This window comes from Triturus cristatus, chromosome 5_2, assembly GCF_964204655.1.
Source record: "Triturus cristatus chromosome 5_2, aTriCri1.1, whole genome shotgun sequence".
Lineage (NCBI taxonomy): Eukaryota > Metazoa > Chordata > Amphibia > Caudata > Salamandridae > Triturus > Triturus cristatus.
In genome coordinates, this window is record NC_140588.1 from 689,433,285 (window position 1) to 689,447,467 (window position 14,183).

Here is a 14,183-nt window from a genome sequence, read left to right on the forward strand (position 1 = left end):
CAGCAGAGCACCGCAGACTTATGTCTGTACAGACAACTGCCTTTGATCTGCACTGCGGACAGCAGGCCTCACAATTCAGATGGAGTAGCGATTACAGATGACGCAGTGCAGTACGCAAGATACATTGCTCACAGTGTGGCCCTCTTGGACCATGCATCATTATAGGGTGCGCACACGCTGAGTACTTCAGGTGCCACTAACTTAGTGCACTACAAGTCATCGCCACGTGGCCTTATTAAGGCAGAATTCAAAAGACATTGGTCCGAGTGCGGCTCCCCAGACCATGCATCATCGCATGATGAGAACACGCTGAGCGCCAAAGGTACTACTAACTCAGTGCACCATTACTCATCGCCACGTGGCGTTATTAAGGCATAATTTAATAGACCAAAAACATTGCTCCGAATGCAGCCCCCCCGGACTACGCATCATCATAGGTTACGTACACGCTGAGCGCCAAAGGTACTATTAACTCACTGTACCATAAGTCATTGCCACGTGGCCGTATTGAAGCAGAATTCAATAGACAAAACATAGCTCCTAGTGCGTCCCCTCCGGACCATGCATCATCGCAGGATAAGTACACACTCAGTGCCAAAGGTACTACTAACTCAGTGCATCAGAACTCATCGCCATGTGGCCTTATAAAGGCAAAATTCAATACACAAAAGACATTGGTCCGAGTGTGGTCCCCCTGGACCACACATCATCGCAGGGTACATACACGCTGAGCGCCAAAGGTACTACTAACTCAGTGCACCATAAGTAATCGCAAGAAAGAGTGAACAGTTTTATGTCAGCAGTGAGGCATACTATCACTCGAAAATCACCCAAAAATACTTATAATATAAAAAGAACAGAGCAATCGAAGTACATTAAAGATTACAATCCGGTGATTTTGAAGATGTGGAATGCAAACATGGACATACAATATGTTGCAGATAACTCAATTGCTGTTCCTCGCATACTGTCCAAATAGAAGTCCATACCTGGACAGCATATGTCTATATGAAATACTGCAACATTATAGTTTTTAAAAAAATCTTACAGAAAAAATAAATGAAGGAAAATATGCTGTAATTGGATAAGAGGGATGTTTGGTAGAGCATGCCAAAGGAAATTTGATTAATCACAGGAAATTAAGTTTTGATACTCCAGATAAGAGAGAGTTTTTCTATTTAGCTCTTCTGCAACTCTTCAAACCTTGGTGGACTGAAATGGAATTACTTGGAGATTTTGACTGCTATGAAGATTCTTTCAATGCATGTAAAGATAGCATTGAATGTACAATTTTTCCAAATTATATCCTTTTAGTATCCTTGCTTCAAGAACTTGTTTTATGTCAGTTATAGCTTTACTATAATGACCAAATTCATCTTGCAAGTCCAAAGGAACACTGAATGGCAGTCTATACTGCAGAAAGCAGAGGTCACAATTTGAACTATAACGTCCCTGAAACCTACATATTTCAACAGCGTATTTCATAAATGTTTCATCTTTTGTTCCAGCCACCTACACTGAGAACAGCAGGGCTCACAATTCACATCGAGTCGCAATAGCAGATTATGCAGTCCAATAGGCAAGAGACATTGCTCACAGTGCGGCCCCCCAGGACCACGAATCATCACTGACTGCGCACATGCTGAATGCTTCTGATGCCCCTACCTCAGTGCAGCAGAACTCACGCACCCTTTCTGACACAATATTTTGTGTATAATTTCACATCAGCTGTCCTACCCCAGTGTATCACATGTCATAAACCCTTTACAATAGAATCTTTTCTGTATGATTTCATATCTGGTACCCGTACCTTAGTGCAGCACAAATCATTGACCCTTTATGATTGAATCTCTGTGTGTGTTCCAATGATTACTGTTGTACTTGTTGCCACCACCAACCATTCACGGAGGGTTGGCTTACAATCACCCCACATGCATCCACCACAGACGTCACTGAACATGTGACCCTGTTAATTAAAAGGAGTCAAGCGGACGTGCCCGTACCCAGTTCCACTATCTAGCTGTGTCCGTGTGTTCATTATGTATGCAACATGCTGCCCCTAGGCCCTTCCGCATTACATAGAGCTCTGGACAGCGTATGCAACCATCTTACCTTTGACAGGGGGGAAAACTTTAGTTATGTAACTTTGTCTCAGTCATTGTACAAGTTCGTACGTAGAGACTGCATCATTAAAGTACTGCAAGGAGAGTCTATACTGAATTTATAAGTGCGTGAGGATCATCGGAGTGATTGTATACGTACATATGTTGGCACAGCCTAACTACAACAACGACCTTGTCTCTAATTGGCTGCCCTCCATGTGCCAAAAACTGAAACTTTAACTTTCCAGCTGAAACACTCCACTGAATATGCAAAAAAATTCATATCTACACAGATATCTCATGTCCACCATCTTTCTTGTTTGGAACTATGGATGAATATAGGGTCAGTAATTCCCCGTACCTTCCATGTTGGCCATATTGTGGGACTTGGCTCACAGAGTGAAACTTTGGCTTTTGCAATCTGGGTGACGGTAGCACTCCATCATGGACACCCATTGCCACAGCCACTCTCTCACGGCTGGTATACACTCACACCCCACCCATCCAGCACAGACATCACAGCACATGTGACCCTGCTAATATAAAAGACCGGGCACACGTGCACTACGCTATTTTAGAGTTTAGAGTACATGGCCTCACTTCTCACTGAGTTAGTAGCACCGCAAGCACTGAGTGGGTTTACAACCTGCGATGATGATAGGTGCACTAGTATGTCCTCTGCCATGGCCATATCAAGACTCAGTACCCAATGTGAGACCTATTACCTTCCAGAATGGAGACGCATGATGTGAAGTGTGCCGTGACCGCGAAAAGGTGAGCAGTGAGGCCTGGGTGCACAGCGGCGTGCAGATATCTCTGGGCGGAAAGGGTGGATGGGGTGCAGCAGCCTAGATTTAGAAAGGCTGCACAGCGATTTAGGTGTACGCAGTCATATATACCCTGCCATTACCCTGTCTTATTGCATTTTGAACAAGTTTTCCAATAGCAGTACAGTTTTACCAGTCGGCCAAATGTCCGGTAAGCTGTGTTGGAAGCATCGAAGCATGAAAACACGAGTGTGACATTCCTCTCACAGCTCGTGGCTGCCTCGCTTCGCTTTGGGAATGTTATGTTTTGAATGTGAAAAGGTTGGGAGGTAGAAGTTAACGGGGGTCAGTCATTCTTGTTTTATACTTGCTGCTTACAAAACATGTTCTGAGGATCAAACCACATCAAGAGAATTACCGTCTCTGTCTTTTCATTCCTGCATACTGGTCTTTCCTACAATTACTAATTCTGTATTATCTTTCAGATGTGGGAGCTTGAGGGTACACTATGTCCTGGCATGAGGTTGGAGACACACTGGTGACACAAAGGTGAGCTGCAAAGATTTTCTGCAGTGTCACTCTCTCACTCTTTCTCTCTCTCTCTCTCTCTCTCTCTCTCTCTCTCTCTCTCTTCCTCTCTCCTTTGATGGACACATGACACAAAATCTTATCTTGCTGTTTGTCTAACAGACTCTGATTCAGAAATTGACGTCATCCCCCCAAAACCACCAGAACTGATTGTGTGTAGAACTTGTGATTATGCGTGGCCATCCTGGCAATCAACACCCATTTAGAATTGTGAGCCCCGTTGACCGTGTGTACTGAGGCTGAGGAGGTTCCTTCGACACGTGGTCAACTCACTTCGACACATGCCGGTGGTGGAAGGTGAGCAGAGAGGCTTGTTTGCGCAGCAGCAAGAACTCACCTCCGGCCAGTGGGAGTGCATGAGGTGCAGCAGCCTGGGTGCACAGCGACTGTTACACACCTCTGGGCAGTGCAAGTGTATGGGCTACAGCAGACTGGGGACCATAATATCAAGAACGGCGATAACATTATCACTACTTTAGTGGCAGGAAACTGCCGCTAAAGCGGTGATAAGTGGCTTGATAATATGCCATTGAAAATTCCCATAGAAGCCCAGGTTCTGGTGTGAAGGACATCAAACCTGGGCTTCTATGGGAATTCACAAGGGCATATTATCAAGCCCCTTATCTCCGCATTTGCAGCAGTTTCCTGCCGCTAAAACGGCGATAATGTTATCGCCGTTCTTGATACTATGGCCCTGGGTGCGCAGCGGCAGCTAGACACCTCTGGCCAGTGGAAGTAGATGGGATGTAGCAGCCTGGGTGTGCAAAGCCAAAACAGAGAATTACGCGTGTGCAGTTTTATATAGTCTGCAATTACTAATTCTATACTATCTTTCTGATGACTAAACTTGAGGGTGCAGTATGTCCCAGCATGTGGTTGGAGACACACCGGTGACACAAAGGTAAGCTGCAAAGATTTTCTCCAGTGTCAACACTCCCTCTTCCTTTCTCGCTCTCTCACACTTTCTCTCATTCTCTGTCTCTTTCTCTCTCTCTCATTCTTTCTTTCTCTCATTTCCTCTCTCTCTCTCTCTCTTCCTCTCTCTCACACTGTTTGTCTCTTTTCCTCTCTCTCACACTGTTTCCTTCTCTCTTCCTTGTATCTTACTCTTTCTTTCTTTCTTTCTTTCTTTCTTTCTTAATATTTCTCTCTTTCTCTCTCTCACACTGTTTCACTCTTTCTCTCTTCCTCTCTCTCACTCTTTGTCTCTTTCTCTCCTCTCTTCCCTCTCACACTGTTTCTCTCTTTCTCTCTTCCTTGTATCTCTCTCTTTCTCTCTTCCTTGTATCTCTCTCTCACTCTTTCTCTTTTTCTCTGTCTTCCTCTCTGTCTTCCTCTTTCTTGCTGTCTTCCTCTCTCTCTCTCTCTTTCTCTTTCACTCTCTCTCTTCCTCCCCCTCTCACTCTTTCTCTCTCAAACTCTTTCTCTCCTTCTATCTTCCTTGTATTTCACTCTTCCTCTCTTTCTCTCTCATTTGCTGGATGCATAACGCACCATATTATATATTTTTTTGTCTTGCAGGCTGTGATTCACAAATTGTCGAGGGATGACATGCCATGGCTATTCATAGTGTTATTTGTTGTTGTTTTCTTTTGATAAAATATTTTACACACATAGTTTTATTTGTTGTTGTTTTATTTTAATAATGACTAAGATTCTTATTTGTCCAACCTCACAAACATCTTTTTTATTAAAACTGCTACACCAGCCGATTTGTTACGCTCCATATTTAAAAACGTTCCTGTCACATTTGTTTGTGGGGGGTGAGCGGGGATGGCGGACAAGCAGCTGCTGCTGGGGGATGTCGGAGTACTGTTGGCTGTCTGACCTGCATTATCATTGCCTCCATTGCATCTCTTCTCAGAAACCTGCAAACCGGCGGCCTGGCTCATAAAAGTGCAGGCCCGAGAAGTTGCACCGGAAGAGCTGCGAGCCCACCAGTGGTTCGCAGAAGGAGACTTGCGGGCCCACGAAGGTTGTTGAAGGTATGCTAGTGATGTGGGAAGAGGGTGCATTACCTGCTGATGTGAGGAAAGGCAGCGTGAAATGGGTATCTCTCACAAACAGAGCTCCGGTATGTTTTCAGAAATGCCTCGGACAGATGCCAGCTGACAGAATGAATCACAAAATGGCTTTTCAATAGTCAGATAGTAAGACTTATGAACCGTTCGTACCCAGGCTCGCCGAGGGACAACTGCAGCCCGTCCGCTCGACTCACAGAGGCAGAACTACGAGCCGCCTGCTCCCAAAGGAACAGCAGCGTAGTAGCTCGCAGAGGTACTGGCAGAGCAGCGTACTAGCTCGCAAAGGTAGACAGCTGCGAGCTGACGGACTGACTTCTAAAGGCATACCTCCGAAGTGGTGACGTTGGGCACAGGGAGCGTGCAAGGGTTATCTTCCTACTAGTGTCCTGGAGTGGAAGTCGTGCTGCCTGCGCTAACCTGTTTCTCCTTTATTGTTAATAAATCTTAAACTTTCACTCCGTCCAAATCATCATTACACAAAGCTCCGCTATATTAAATTACCCCCGGAACCTTTCTTTTATATTTTCACTTGATAAGAGGCACAAGATGGCTGCTAACACTTCTTGGTTTCAAGTGTTAGCAGCCAATCAGAGGACACTACCTGCTTTGAAGACTTAGCAGCCAATCAGAGGCAAGCTCGTGCTCAGGAGAAAGGCACCGACCAGATATATATATATTTTTTCCCTTTAATATCTCAAAAACTACTGAACGGATTTACACCATTTCAGCAAAACCGCACTTTCTGGACCAAGACCTTTCTCCCTGCCAAAAATGGCGTAATTCCGTTCAACAGTTTGACCTGTAGCCTCGTCTAAAGTTTCCTATGGAAAATCCATTGAGAAAACACGTTTTCACCCCCCCTATTTTCTCAGCCCCCCCTTGACCAATCACCCCTAAACTTTCAAGATAGGAGGTGATCGAAAAAGAGAAACTGTTTGGAAAATTTCGTAAAGAATCGTCAAACGATGCCAAAGTTATAAGCAGATGGAGGGTTCCAGGAGAGGGGCCGCGCAACCCCGCCCAACATGAGTGTAGCCCCAAGACTATGGGGATCCCAGCGGGCACCCGCAGACCCAGCGAGCCCCCGATAATATTTTTTTAGAAATGCCTCGGGACCTACCCACCCGGGGTCTCATTAATATAAAACACAGGAACCCGCGAACCCAGAGCGAATTACGTCAATTTTTTTCCCACTTGTCTTGTTTTCTACCTTTGTTTCTCTGTTTTCTAGTGAGTTGCTTCTACCGAGCCACAAGATGGCTGCCAAAACTTCCTGGTTTGGAATGTTGGCAGCCAATCACAGTGAAGCTTGTGCACAGGACTTAGGCTCTGCCCAGATATCAAAACTTTTATTTTTCTAATTTCTCAGCAACTACTGAACGGATTTAGACCATTTGAAAAAAAGTTCGCTTTCTGACCCACGTACTACATTTGTGCCAAATTGGGGGTAATTCCATTCAGTAGTTTCAGCTGTAGCCTTGCACAAAGTTTCCTATGGGAAATTGATTTTTTCACTCTTATTTTTTGAATTTCTCAAAAGCTACTGAACGGATTCACACCATTTAAAAGAAAGGTCGCTTTCTGAACCAAGCTCTACCTTTCTGCCAAATTTCGGATAATCCCATTAGGCAGTCCGGGCTGTAGCTCGTCGCAAACTTTCCTATGGAAATTGAAATCGGGAAAATGTGTTTTGAGACCCCCCTTTTTTCTCAGCCCCCGCTTGACGAATCACCCCCAAACTTTTAAGATAGGAGCTGACCTAAAAGTGCCACTGTTTGGAAAATTTCACAAAGATTCGTTAAACGATGCCAAAGTTATTAGCAAATCAAAAAATGCTTTTCCCATGGAAACTAGGTTGTAACTATAACTACCTACTGGTCCGCCAGTAGGCAATATATATATATATATATATATATATATATTCACTGAAAAAACCATAGGTTTCACACATGTTATAGTTAGGTGGATATTTCACTCGTAAAAAACCAATGAAATTCCCCCGTTATAGTTAGTTCAGATAACTATAAATCACGCGCCCGCAATCCACTGCTCATGACGTCACATATTACATCACTCATGACATGGTAAGTGGCATCACTCATGACATCACTGATGACATCATCCTTGTGATAGAGTGGCGGTCGCGCAAGTTATAGTTATCTGAACTAACTATAAAGGGGGAATTTCATTGGTTTTTTACGAGTGAAATATCTACCTAACTATAACATGTGTGAAACCTATGGTTTTTTCAGTGAATTTATACGTTTTTTTAAATGCTAATTTATTTATGTATTATTATTTTTTATATATATTTATTTTTTTGGGGGGGTTTTTCACCATGCGCGCACGGTGCGCGCACCCCCGCGATTTAAAAAAAGATAAATCTTTTTTCTGCCTTCCTGGTCCTTCAGGGACCCCCTGACAAAGGCTAGGGGGTCAGGAACTCTCTACCCTGCCCCCTTTTCACGTTCGCCACCTTCCTTTTTCACTCTCGCACTGAAAACAAACAAAATGGCGGCCGACACTTCCTGATTTCGACCGATTCGAATGTTGACTAACATGTAACCACCAATCAGAATTACACTCGCGCACGTTAGGGTGCCCGCACGGTGCGCGCATATAGATATTGATATGCTTTTAAATGCTATTTTCTCAGGAAATACTGAATAGATTTACACCAGGCACTTCCTTGACCTTATGGCTCCCTCTCTGCCAAATTTCAAGTAATTCTGTTCAGCCGTTCGGGCTGTAGCTGTGTCTAAAGCTCCTACGGAAAAATGCATGGGGAAAACGCGTTTTGGGACCCCCCTTTTTTCTCGGCCCCCGCTTGACGAATCACCTCGAGACTTTTAGGGTAGGAGCTGAACGGAGCGCCCCATTAGTTTTGAAAATTTCACGACGATTCGTCAACCGGCGCCAAAGTTATTCAAAATAGATTTTTGAGATTTCCTATGGAAACACGGTCCTAACTATAACTATCTACTGGCGACCGCCAGTAGATAATATATACATATATATATATACATATATATATATACCAGAAAATCCACTGCGTCTTACTTTCCAAGTATCAGGACGAAAGAAAGCACTGGAGCCGCGGCCACAAATCAAAGGTGTTTTTATTAAACACTAGGTCCGACGCGTTTCGGAGTTTACACGCACTCCTTTATCACGGGCAACAGACTGTGTTTGTTTAGCATAGTTAAAGTGCTAGTGCCGGTCACGTGCAATAAACATAGTGAAAATACTATCACCGTATTTAAATCAACAACTTGAACATTTTGTGTGACTTGACCTACAAATAAATAGTCAAACGTTGTAAAACAAAATGCTGATGAAAACGCAAAAATAATCATTTGCAATGTACTGCATCTTAATCTTAGTGTACTGCTTCATACAGGGTTTTTGAATCGATCGAACTTTATCAATTCGCTAGTGCTCGCATCAAAGTTCATGAGTGAAATACCATTGCTCCGCTAGCTCCCGCTTAGCAGCTATGCTTAACCGTCATGCCCCAGTGGGCTTAATCAGTAGTCCAAAAAAAAAGAGGTTTATACACTTACCAAATTTGAGCAATGTTAAAAACATGCTTAAGTATTACGGGTGAAAAAACACTCCTATTAGAACCATAACGCAAACATTTCAGCATAGCTAATGTTGCAGCCCCAGTGGGCATTAATCAAATATTCAGAAGAACAATTTAGGCACAATAGACTTCATATAACATAGTACGTGCTTAAACCTGCTTTCACAGCATCAATGGAAAATAGTCAAAAATAACACCCTTATCAGTAAGCAATTTTTTCAACAAAAGAATTAATTTGTATAATCTTCCACGAAGTTTTTCATTAGTTCCGTCAAGTCATCTGTAAAAAATTGAATAAAAGACAATTTGTCATAACTATCAAAAGTGCACAAACCAAAATACGATAAAAATAACACAAAAAGTTAAAAACACACAGGAGAATTTCACCGAAAGTATGTCATTAGATGACTTCACAAGTGTACTGACAGCTCCTCATCAAGGTTAAGGCCAATAGGGGCCATAGTATTATATTTGATGATCATCTTTGATTCTAACCTTCTCAGCTCACGTGTCCTGTTGCCACCCCTACATCTAAGAGGGATGTCATCCAGAACAATGAACTTGAGGAGGTTTGGATTTTGGCCATGAAACTCATTGAAGTGACGTGCAATAGGATAGTTTTTATCATTTTTAATGATTGCTCTGCGGTGTTCGAGAATTCTAATCTTGCACTTGTGGATGGTGCTGCCTACATAAAATTTATTGCAGGGGCATCTAAGTGCATATACTGCGTATTCAGTATTGCAATTTAAGTGTTTTTGTATTGTAAATGGTGCCTGTTCGTTTGAAAGTCTTAGTGATTTGCAATTGTTACTGAATTTGCAGGCTTTACAATTGTTGCACACAAAGAAACCTTTTATGTTCCTTTTTTTCTTTTCTAACAGCATGCTTTTGCATAATATGTCACCTATTGATCTGGGTTTTCTAAAAGTAAGTGATGGATATTCTCCTACGTACTCTTTTAAATCATCATCATTTCTAAGTACATCCCAGAATTTTTTGAGACTTTTTCTCACTTCCCAAGCTTGGTTATTGAAGGTGGTGATGTATCTTAAACGTTCTTTCGTATCCTTTTTGATTTCTACTGGACATAACAGTTCTTGTCGATTTAACCCCTCAACTTTTTCTGAAGCCTCCTTAACCAGGGTTTTGTCATATCCTCTAGCTAAGAATCTCTCAGTCATGACTTGTTTCTCAAAAAGATATTGTTCATCATCGCTGCAATTTCTGCGTGCTCTTAACAATTCTCCGAATGGAATGCTGCGAATGAGATTTTTAGGGTGACAGCTGTTAGCATGTAATAAACTGTTACCGGAAGTTGCCTTCCTGAACAGATTAGTACTCAATTTATTATCCTTGATTAAAAGTTGTAGATCAAGGAATTCAAGACTGGTGGCGTTAATGTTACAGGTGAATTGTAAATTGAGATCATTCTGATTTAAGGTTTGGACAAACTCATCAGCCATGCTTTCTGTCCCGTTCCATATACAGAAGATGTCATCTATATATCTTAACCAAAGGACGACGTGGTCTTTGAATAGTCGGATGTTATTGACTACCTGCTCCTCCCACCAGCCGAGATATAATCCTGCAAAACTGGGGGCGAAGCAGGTTCCCATCGCCGTCCCTTGTGTTTGTTTAAACATCTGGTTGTCGAAGATAAAAAAATTCTTGCTCAGACATAATGTGATAATGTCAAGTAGCATCTCCGTGTGGAAAAGAAATGACAGTGATCGGTTTTTTAGAAAAAATCTACATGCTTGTATCCCCAGATCTTGTGGAATGCAGGTGTAGAGACTACTCACATCCATACTCATTAGTAAATAATTGGCATCCCAATCAACATTGTTAATGAGTCTCAAAAAATCGCCCGTATCTCTAACATAAGATGGTAATGATTGGACTAGTGGTTGCAAAAAATGATCTACATATTTAGAAACATTTTCAAGGAGACTGTCACGTGATGAAACTATTGGCCTCCCTGGTGGCTTCGTGGCATTTTTATGGATTTTAGGGAGAAGATAAAGTACCGGAATCTTCGGATTCTTACGGTGTAGGAATTTGAATTCATCATCACTGATCAGACCATCATTTCTCCACAGTGTTAGTTTATTGCCCACTTCACTAACTGCTTTGTCATATTCTGTTTTGTTAGAGGTACTGTATCTGGTTATATCTGATAATTGTAGTCTGCCTTCCTCAAGGTACATTTTACGTGGCCAGATCACCACATTCCCTCCTTTATCGGATTTTTTGATGACAATGTCCGCATTGGCTTCAAGTTCATTTATGGCCTGTATTTGTTTTCTGGTTAGATTGGGCCTTGCAATCGATTTACATTTGGCTAACTTTTTCAGTTCGTTAATCATACCTCTTTCGAAACAAACTATTGCTTCGTTCGTAATTTGGGGTAGGAAAACGGATTTAGATCTGAAATCAGTGTGTCCTCCTACTTCAAGATTAATCTCGGTGTCAGCTAAATTAACCAAGGGATCTTCCGAGAAACCTGCCACTTCTGCTAACTCATGGACTGTCTGTAAAACCTCAATATCATTAATGACAAGGTTAGACGGTACATTAGGTGTTATCACTGGTTTAGTGCTCTTTTTCCCAGCGAACCATTTTTTCAGTTTCAACTTCCTAACAAAGAAAAAAAGATTAATACGAGCTTCTGTATAATCAAAGGAAGCCGTAGGACAAAATGATAACCCCAAAGATAACACATCCAATTGTTCTTGAGTCAATATAAAATCAGAAAGATTTACCACTGTCTTATTGTTCATTATTTTTTGGCAAATCGGCCCCTTGTTCGAGTTCCCACTGGGCTGTCTGTTGGATTTGTTTGCTTTGGTCTGTTTCCTCCTCTGCCGCCTCTCCCACGATTTCCTCTTGGGCTTCCGCTGTGTGCCTGTACATTTATTCTTTCTTTGGCCATCAGCGTGTACTCCTTTAAAAAACGTGCTTTTGCTGAATTTGGATCTTGTGGTACTGCGGCTACTGTTTCTTCCGTATCATTAGTGTCCATAATAGATGTAGTGGCTACTTCATCAGTGTCAGAGTCTGGTATAATAGCCGCTTTCTGATGTCTAATTTCAGTATCAATGTCCTCATCGGTATCATTCCTTAATTTTTCGAATTTTTTGCCAGATGTGAGTATCTGGCCCTTATTGTAATCAATTTCATCTCTCTGAAATTTACTTAGTTTTTTCTCTTTAATATCTTCTTTTTTTTCGTCAATTTCTTATCCATTTTCGCCATTTCCAACTCAAACTCCTCGATCGTATATATTTCTTTTAACTTAGCAATGATCGTTTTACTCTCAATTGTTAGTTCACGGCTTTCCTTCTCGGCATATTTAATCAATATATTCAACATGTTCATCGAGCAACTGTGATTATTTGCTGTCCATTCTTCAATCATGTTTGGGTCAGGTTGTTGTAACGTGGGGGTGATAAAGATTCTTAATCCCCTTGGTATTCTATTGCAATCAACATACTGCTGTAGAGCTGTTGCTTCCCACCATTTTGATTGTTCTTTTTTTAAAACTTTCCAAAGTTTATCCCAAAGTTTTCTTTTATCAGTCACAGTGCTTAAAACAGGCTGTAGTACATTTGCGTTGTCTTGGTTATCCGGTAATTTGGTGAACAGCTTGGTAGCTGCTTCACGTCTCCTGGTGTCTCTAGTGTTTGACATTATCAGTGTCGGCTACTTGTTTTCAAGATACGACAAACAGCTTGCCTTAGCTGTGTAAACACAATAATTTCCTGTGATACGAGACTACTGAATGAACTTCAATCTCGGTCTCCGTATGGCTCACGTCAACAGAGGCTGTGTGTGCGTTTACCTTCGCAGAGATCGGCTTACCTGATACGGAGCAAGGAATGGATAAGAAGGCTCCGTCCTACGACCGTTCCTTCTTCCACCGCTGCCGCTGGTCGTCAGGCAGTTCCGAATGCGAGGGTCGGCAATTCGATGTCACACCACTGTGCTTGAGCGGGCAAGGGAATTTTTGAAATAAATCCCACAGCAAGTTGGCTTTCCCCGAGCCTCTTGTACGGCGGGCACACGGCAGGGGTAGCCACCCCCAAATACACCAGAAAATCCACTGCGTCTTACTTTCCAAGTATCAGGACGAAAGAAAGCACTGGAGCCGCGGCCACAAATCAAAGGTGTGTTTATTAAACACTAGGTCCGACGCGTTTCGGAGTTTACACGCACTCCTTTATCACGGGCAACAGACTGTGTTTGTTTAGCATAGTTAAAGTGCTAGTGCCGGTCACGTGCAATAAACATAGTGAAAATACTATCACCGTATTTAAATCAACAACTTGAACATTTTGTGTGACTTGACATACAAATAAATAGTCAAACGTTGTAAAACAAAATGCTGATGAAAACGCAAAAATAATCATTTGCAATGTACTGCATCTTAATCTTAGTGTACTGCTTCATACAGGGTTTTTGAATCGATCGAACTTTATCAATTCGCTAGTGCTCGCATCAAAGTTCATGAGTGAAATACCATTGCTCCGCTAGCTCCCGCTTAGCAGCTATGCTTAACCGTCATGCCCCAGTGGGCTTAATCAGTAGTCCAAAAAAAAAAGAGGTTTATACACTTACCAAATTTGAGCAATGTTAAAAACATGCTTAAGTATTACGGGTGAAAAAACACTCCTATTAGAACCATAACGCAAACATTTCAGCATAGCTAATGTTGCAGCCCCAGTGGGCATTAATCAAATATTCAGAAGAACAATTTAGGCACAATAGACTTCATATAACATAGTACGTGCTTAAACCTGCTTTCACAGCATCAATGGAAAATAGTCAAAAATAACCCCCTTATCAGTAAGCAATTTTTTCAACAAAAGAATTAATTTGTATAATCTTCCATGAAGTTTTTCATTAGTTCCGTCAAGTCATCTGTAAAAAATTGAATAAAAGACAATTTGTCATAACTATCAAAAGTGCACAAACCAAAATACGATAAAAATAACACAAAAAGTTAAAAACACACAGGAGAATTTCACCGAAAGTATGTCATTAGATGACTTCACAAGTGTACTGACAGCTCCTCATCAAGGTTAAGGCCAATAGGGGCCATAGTATTATATTT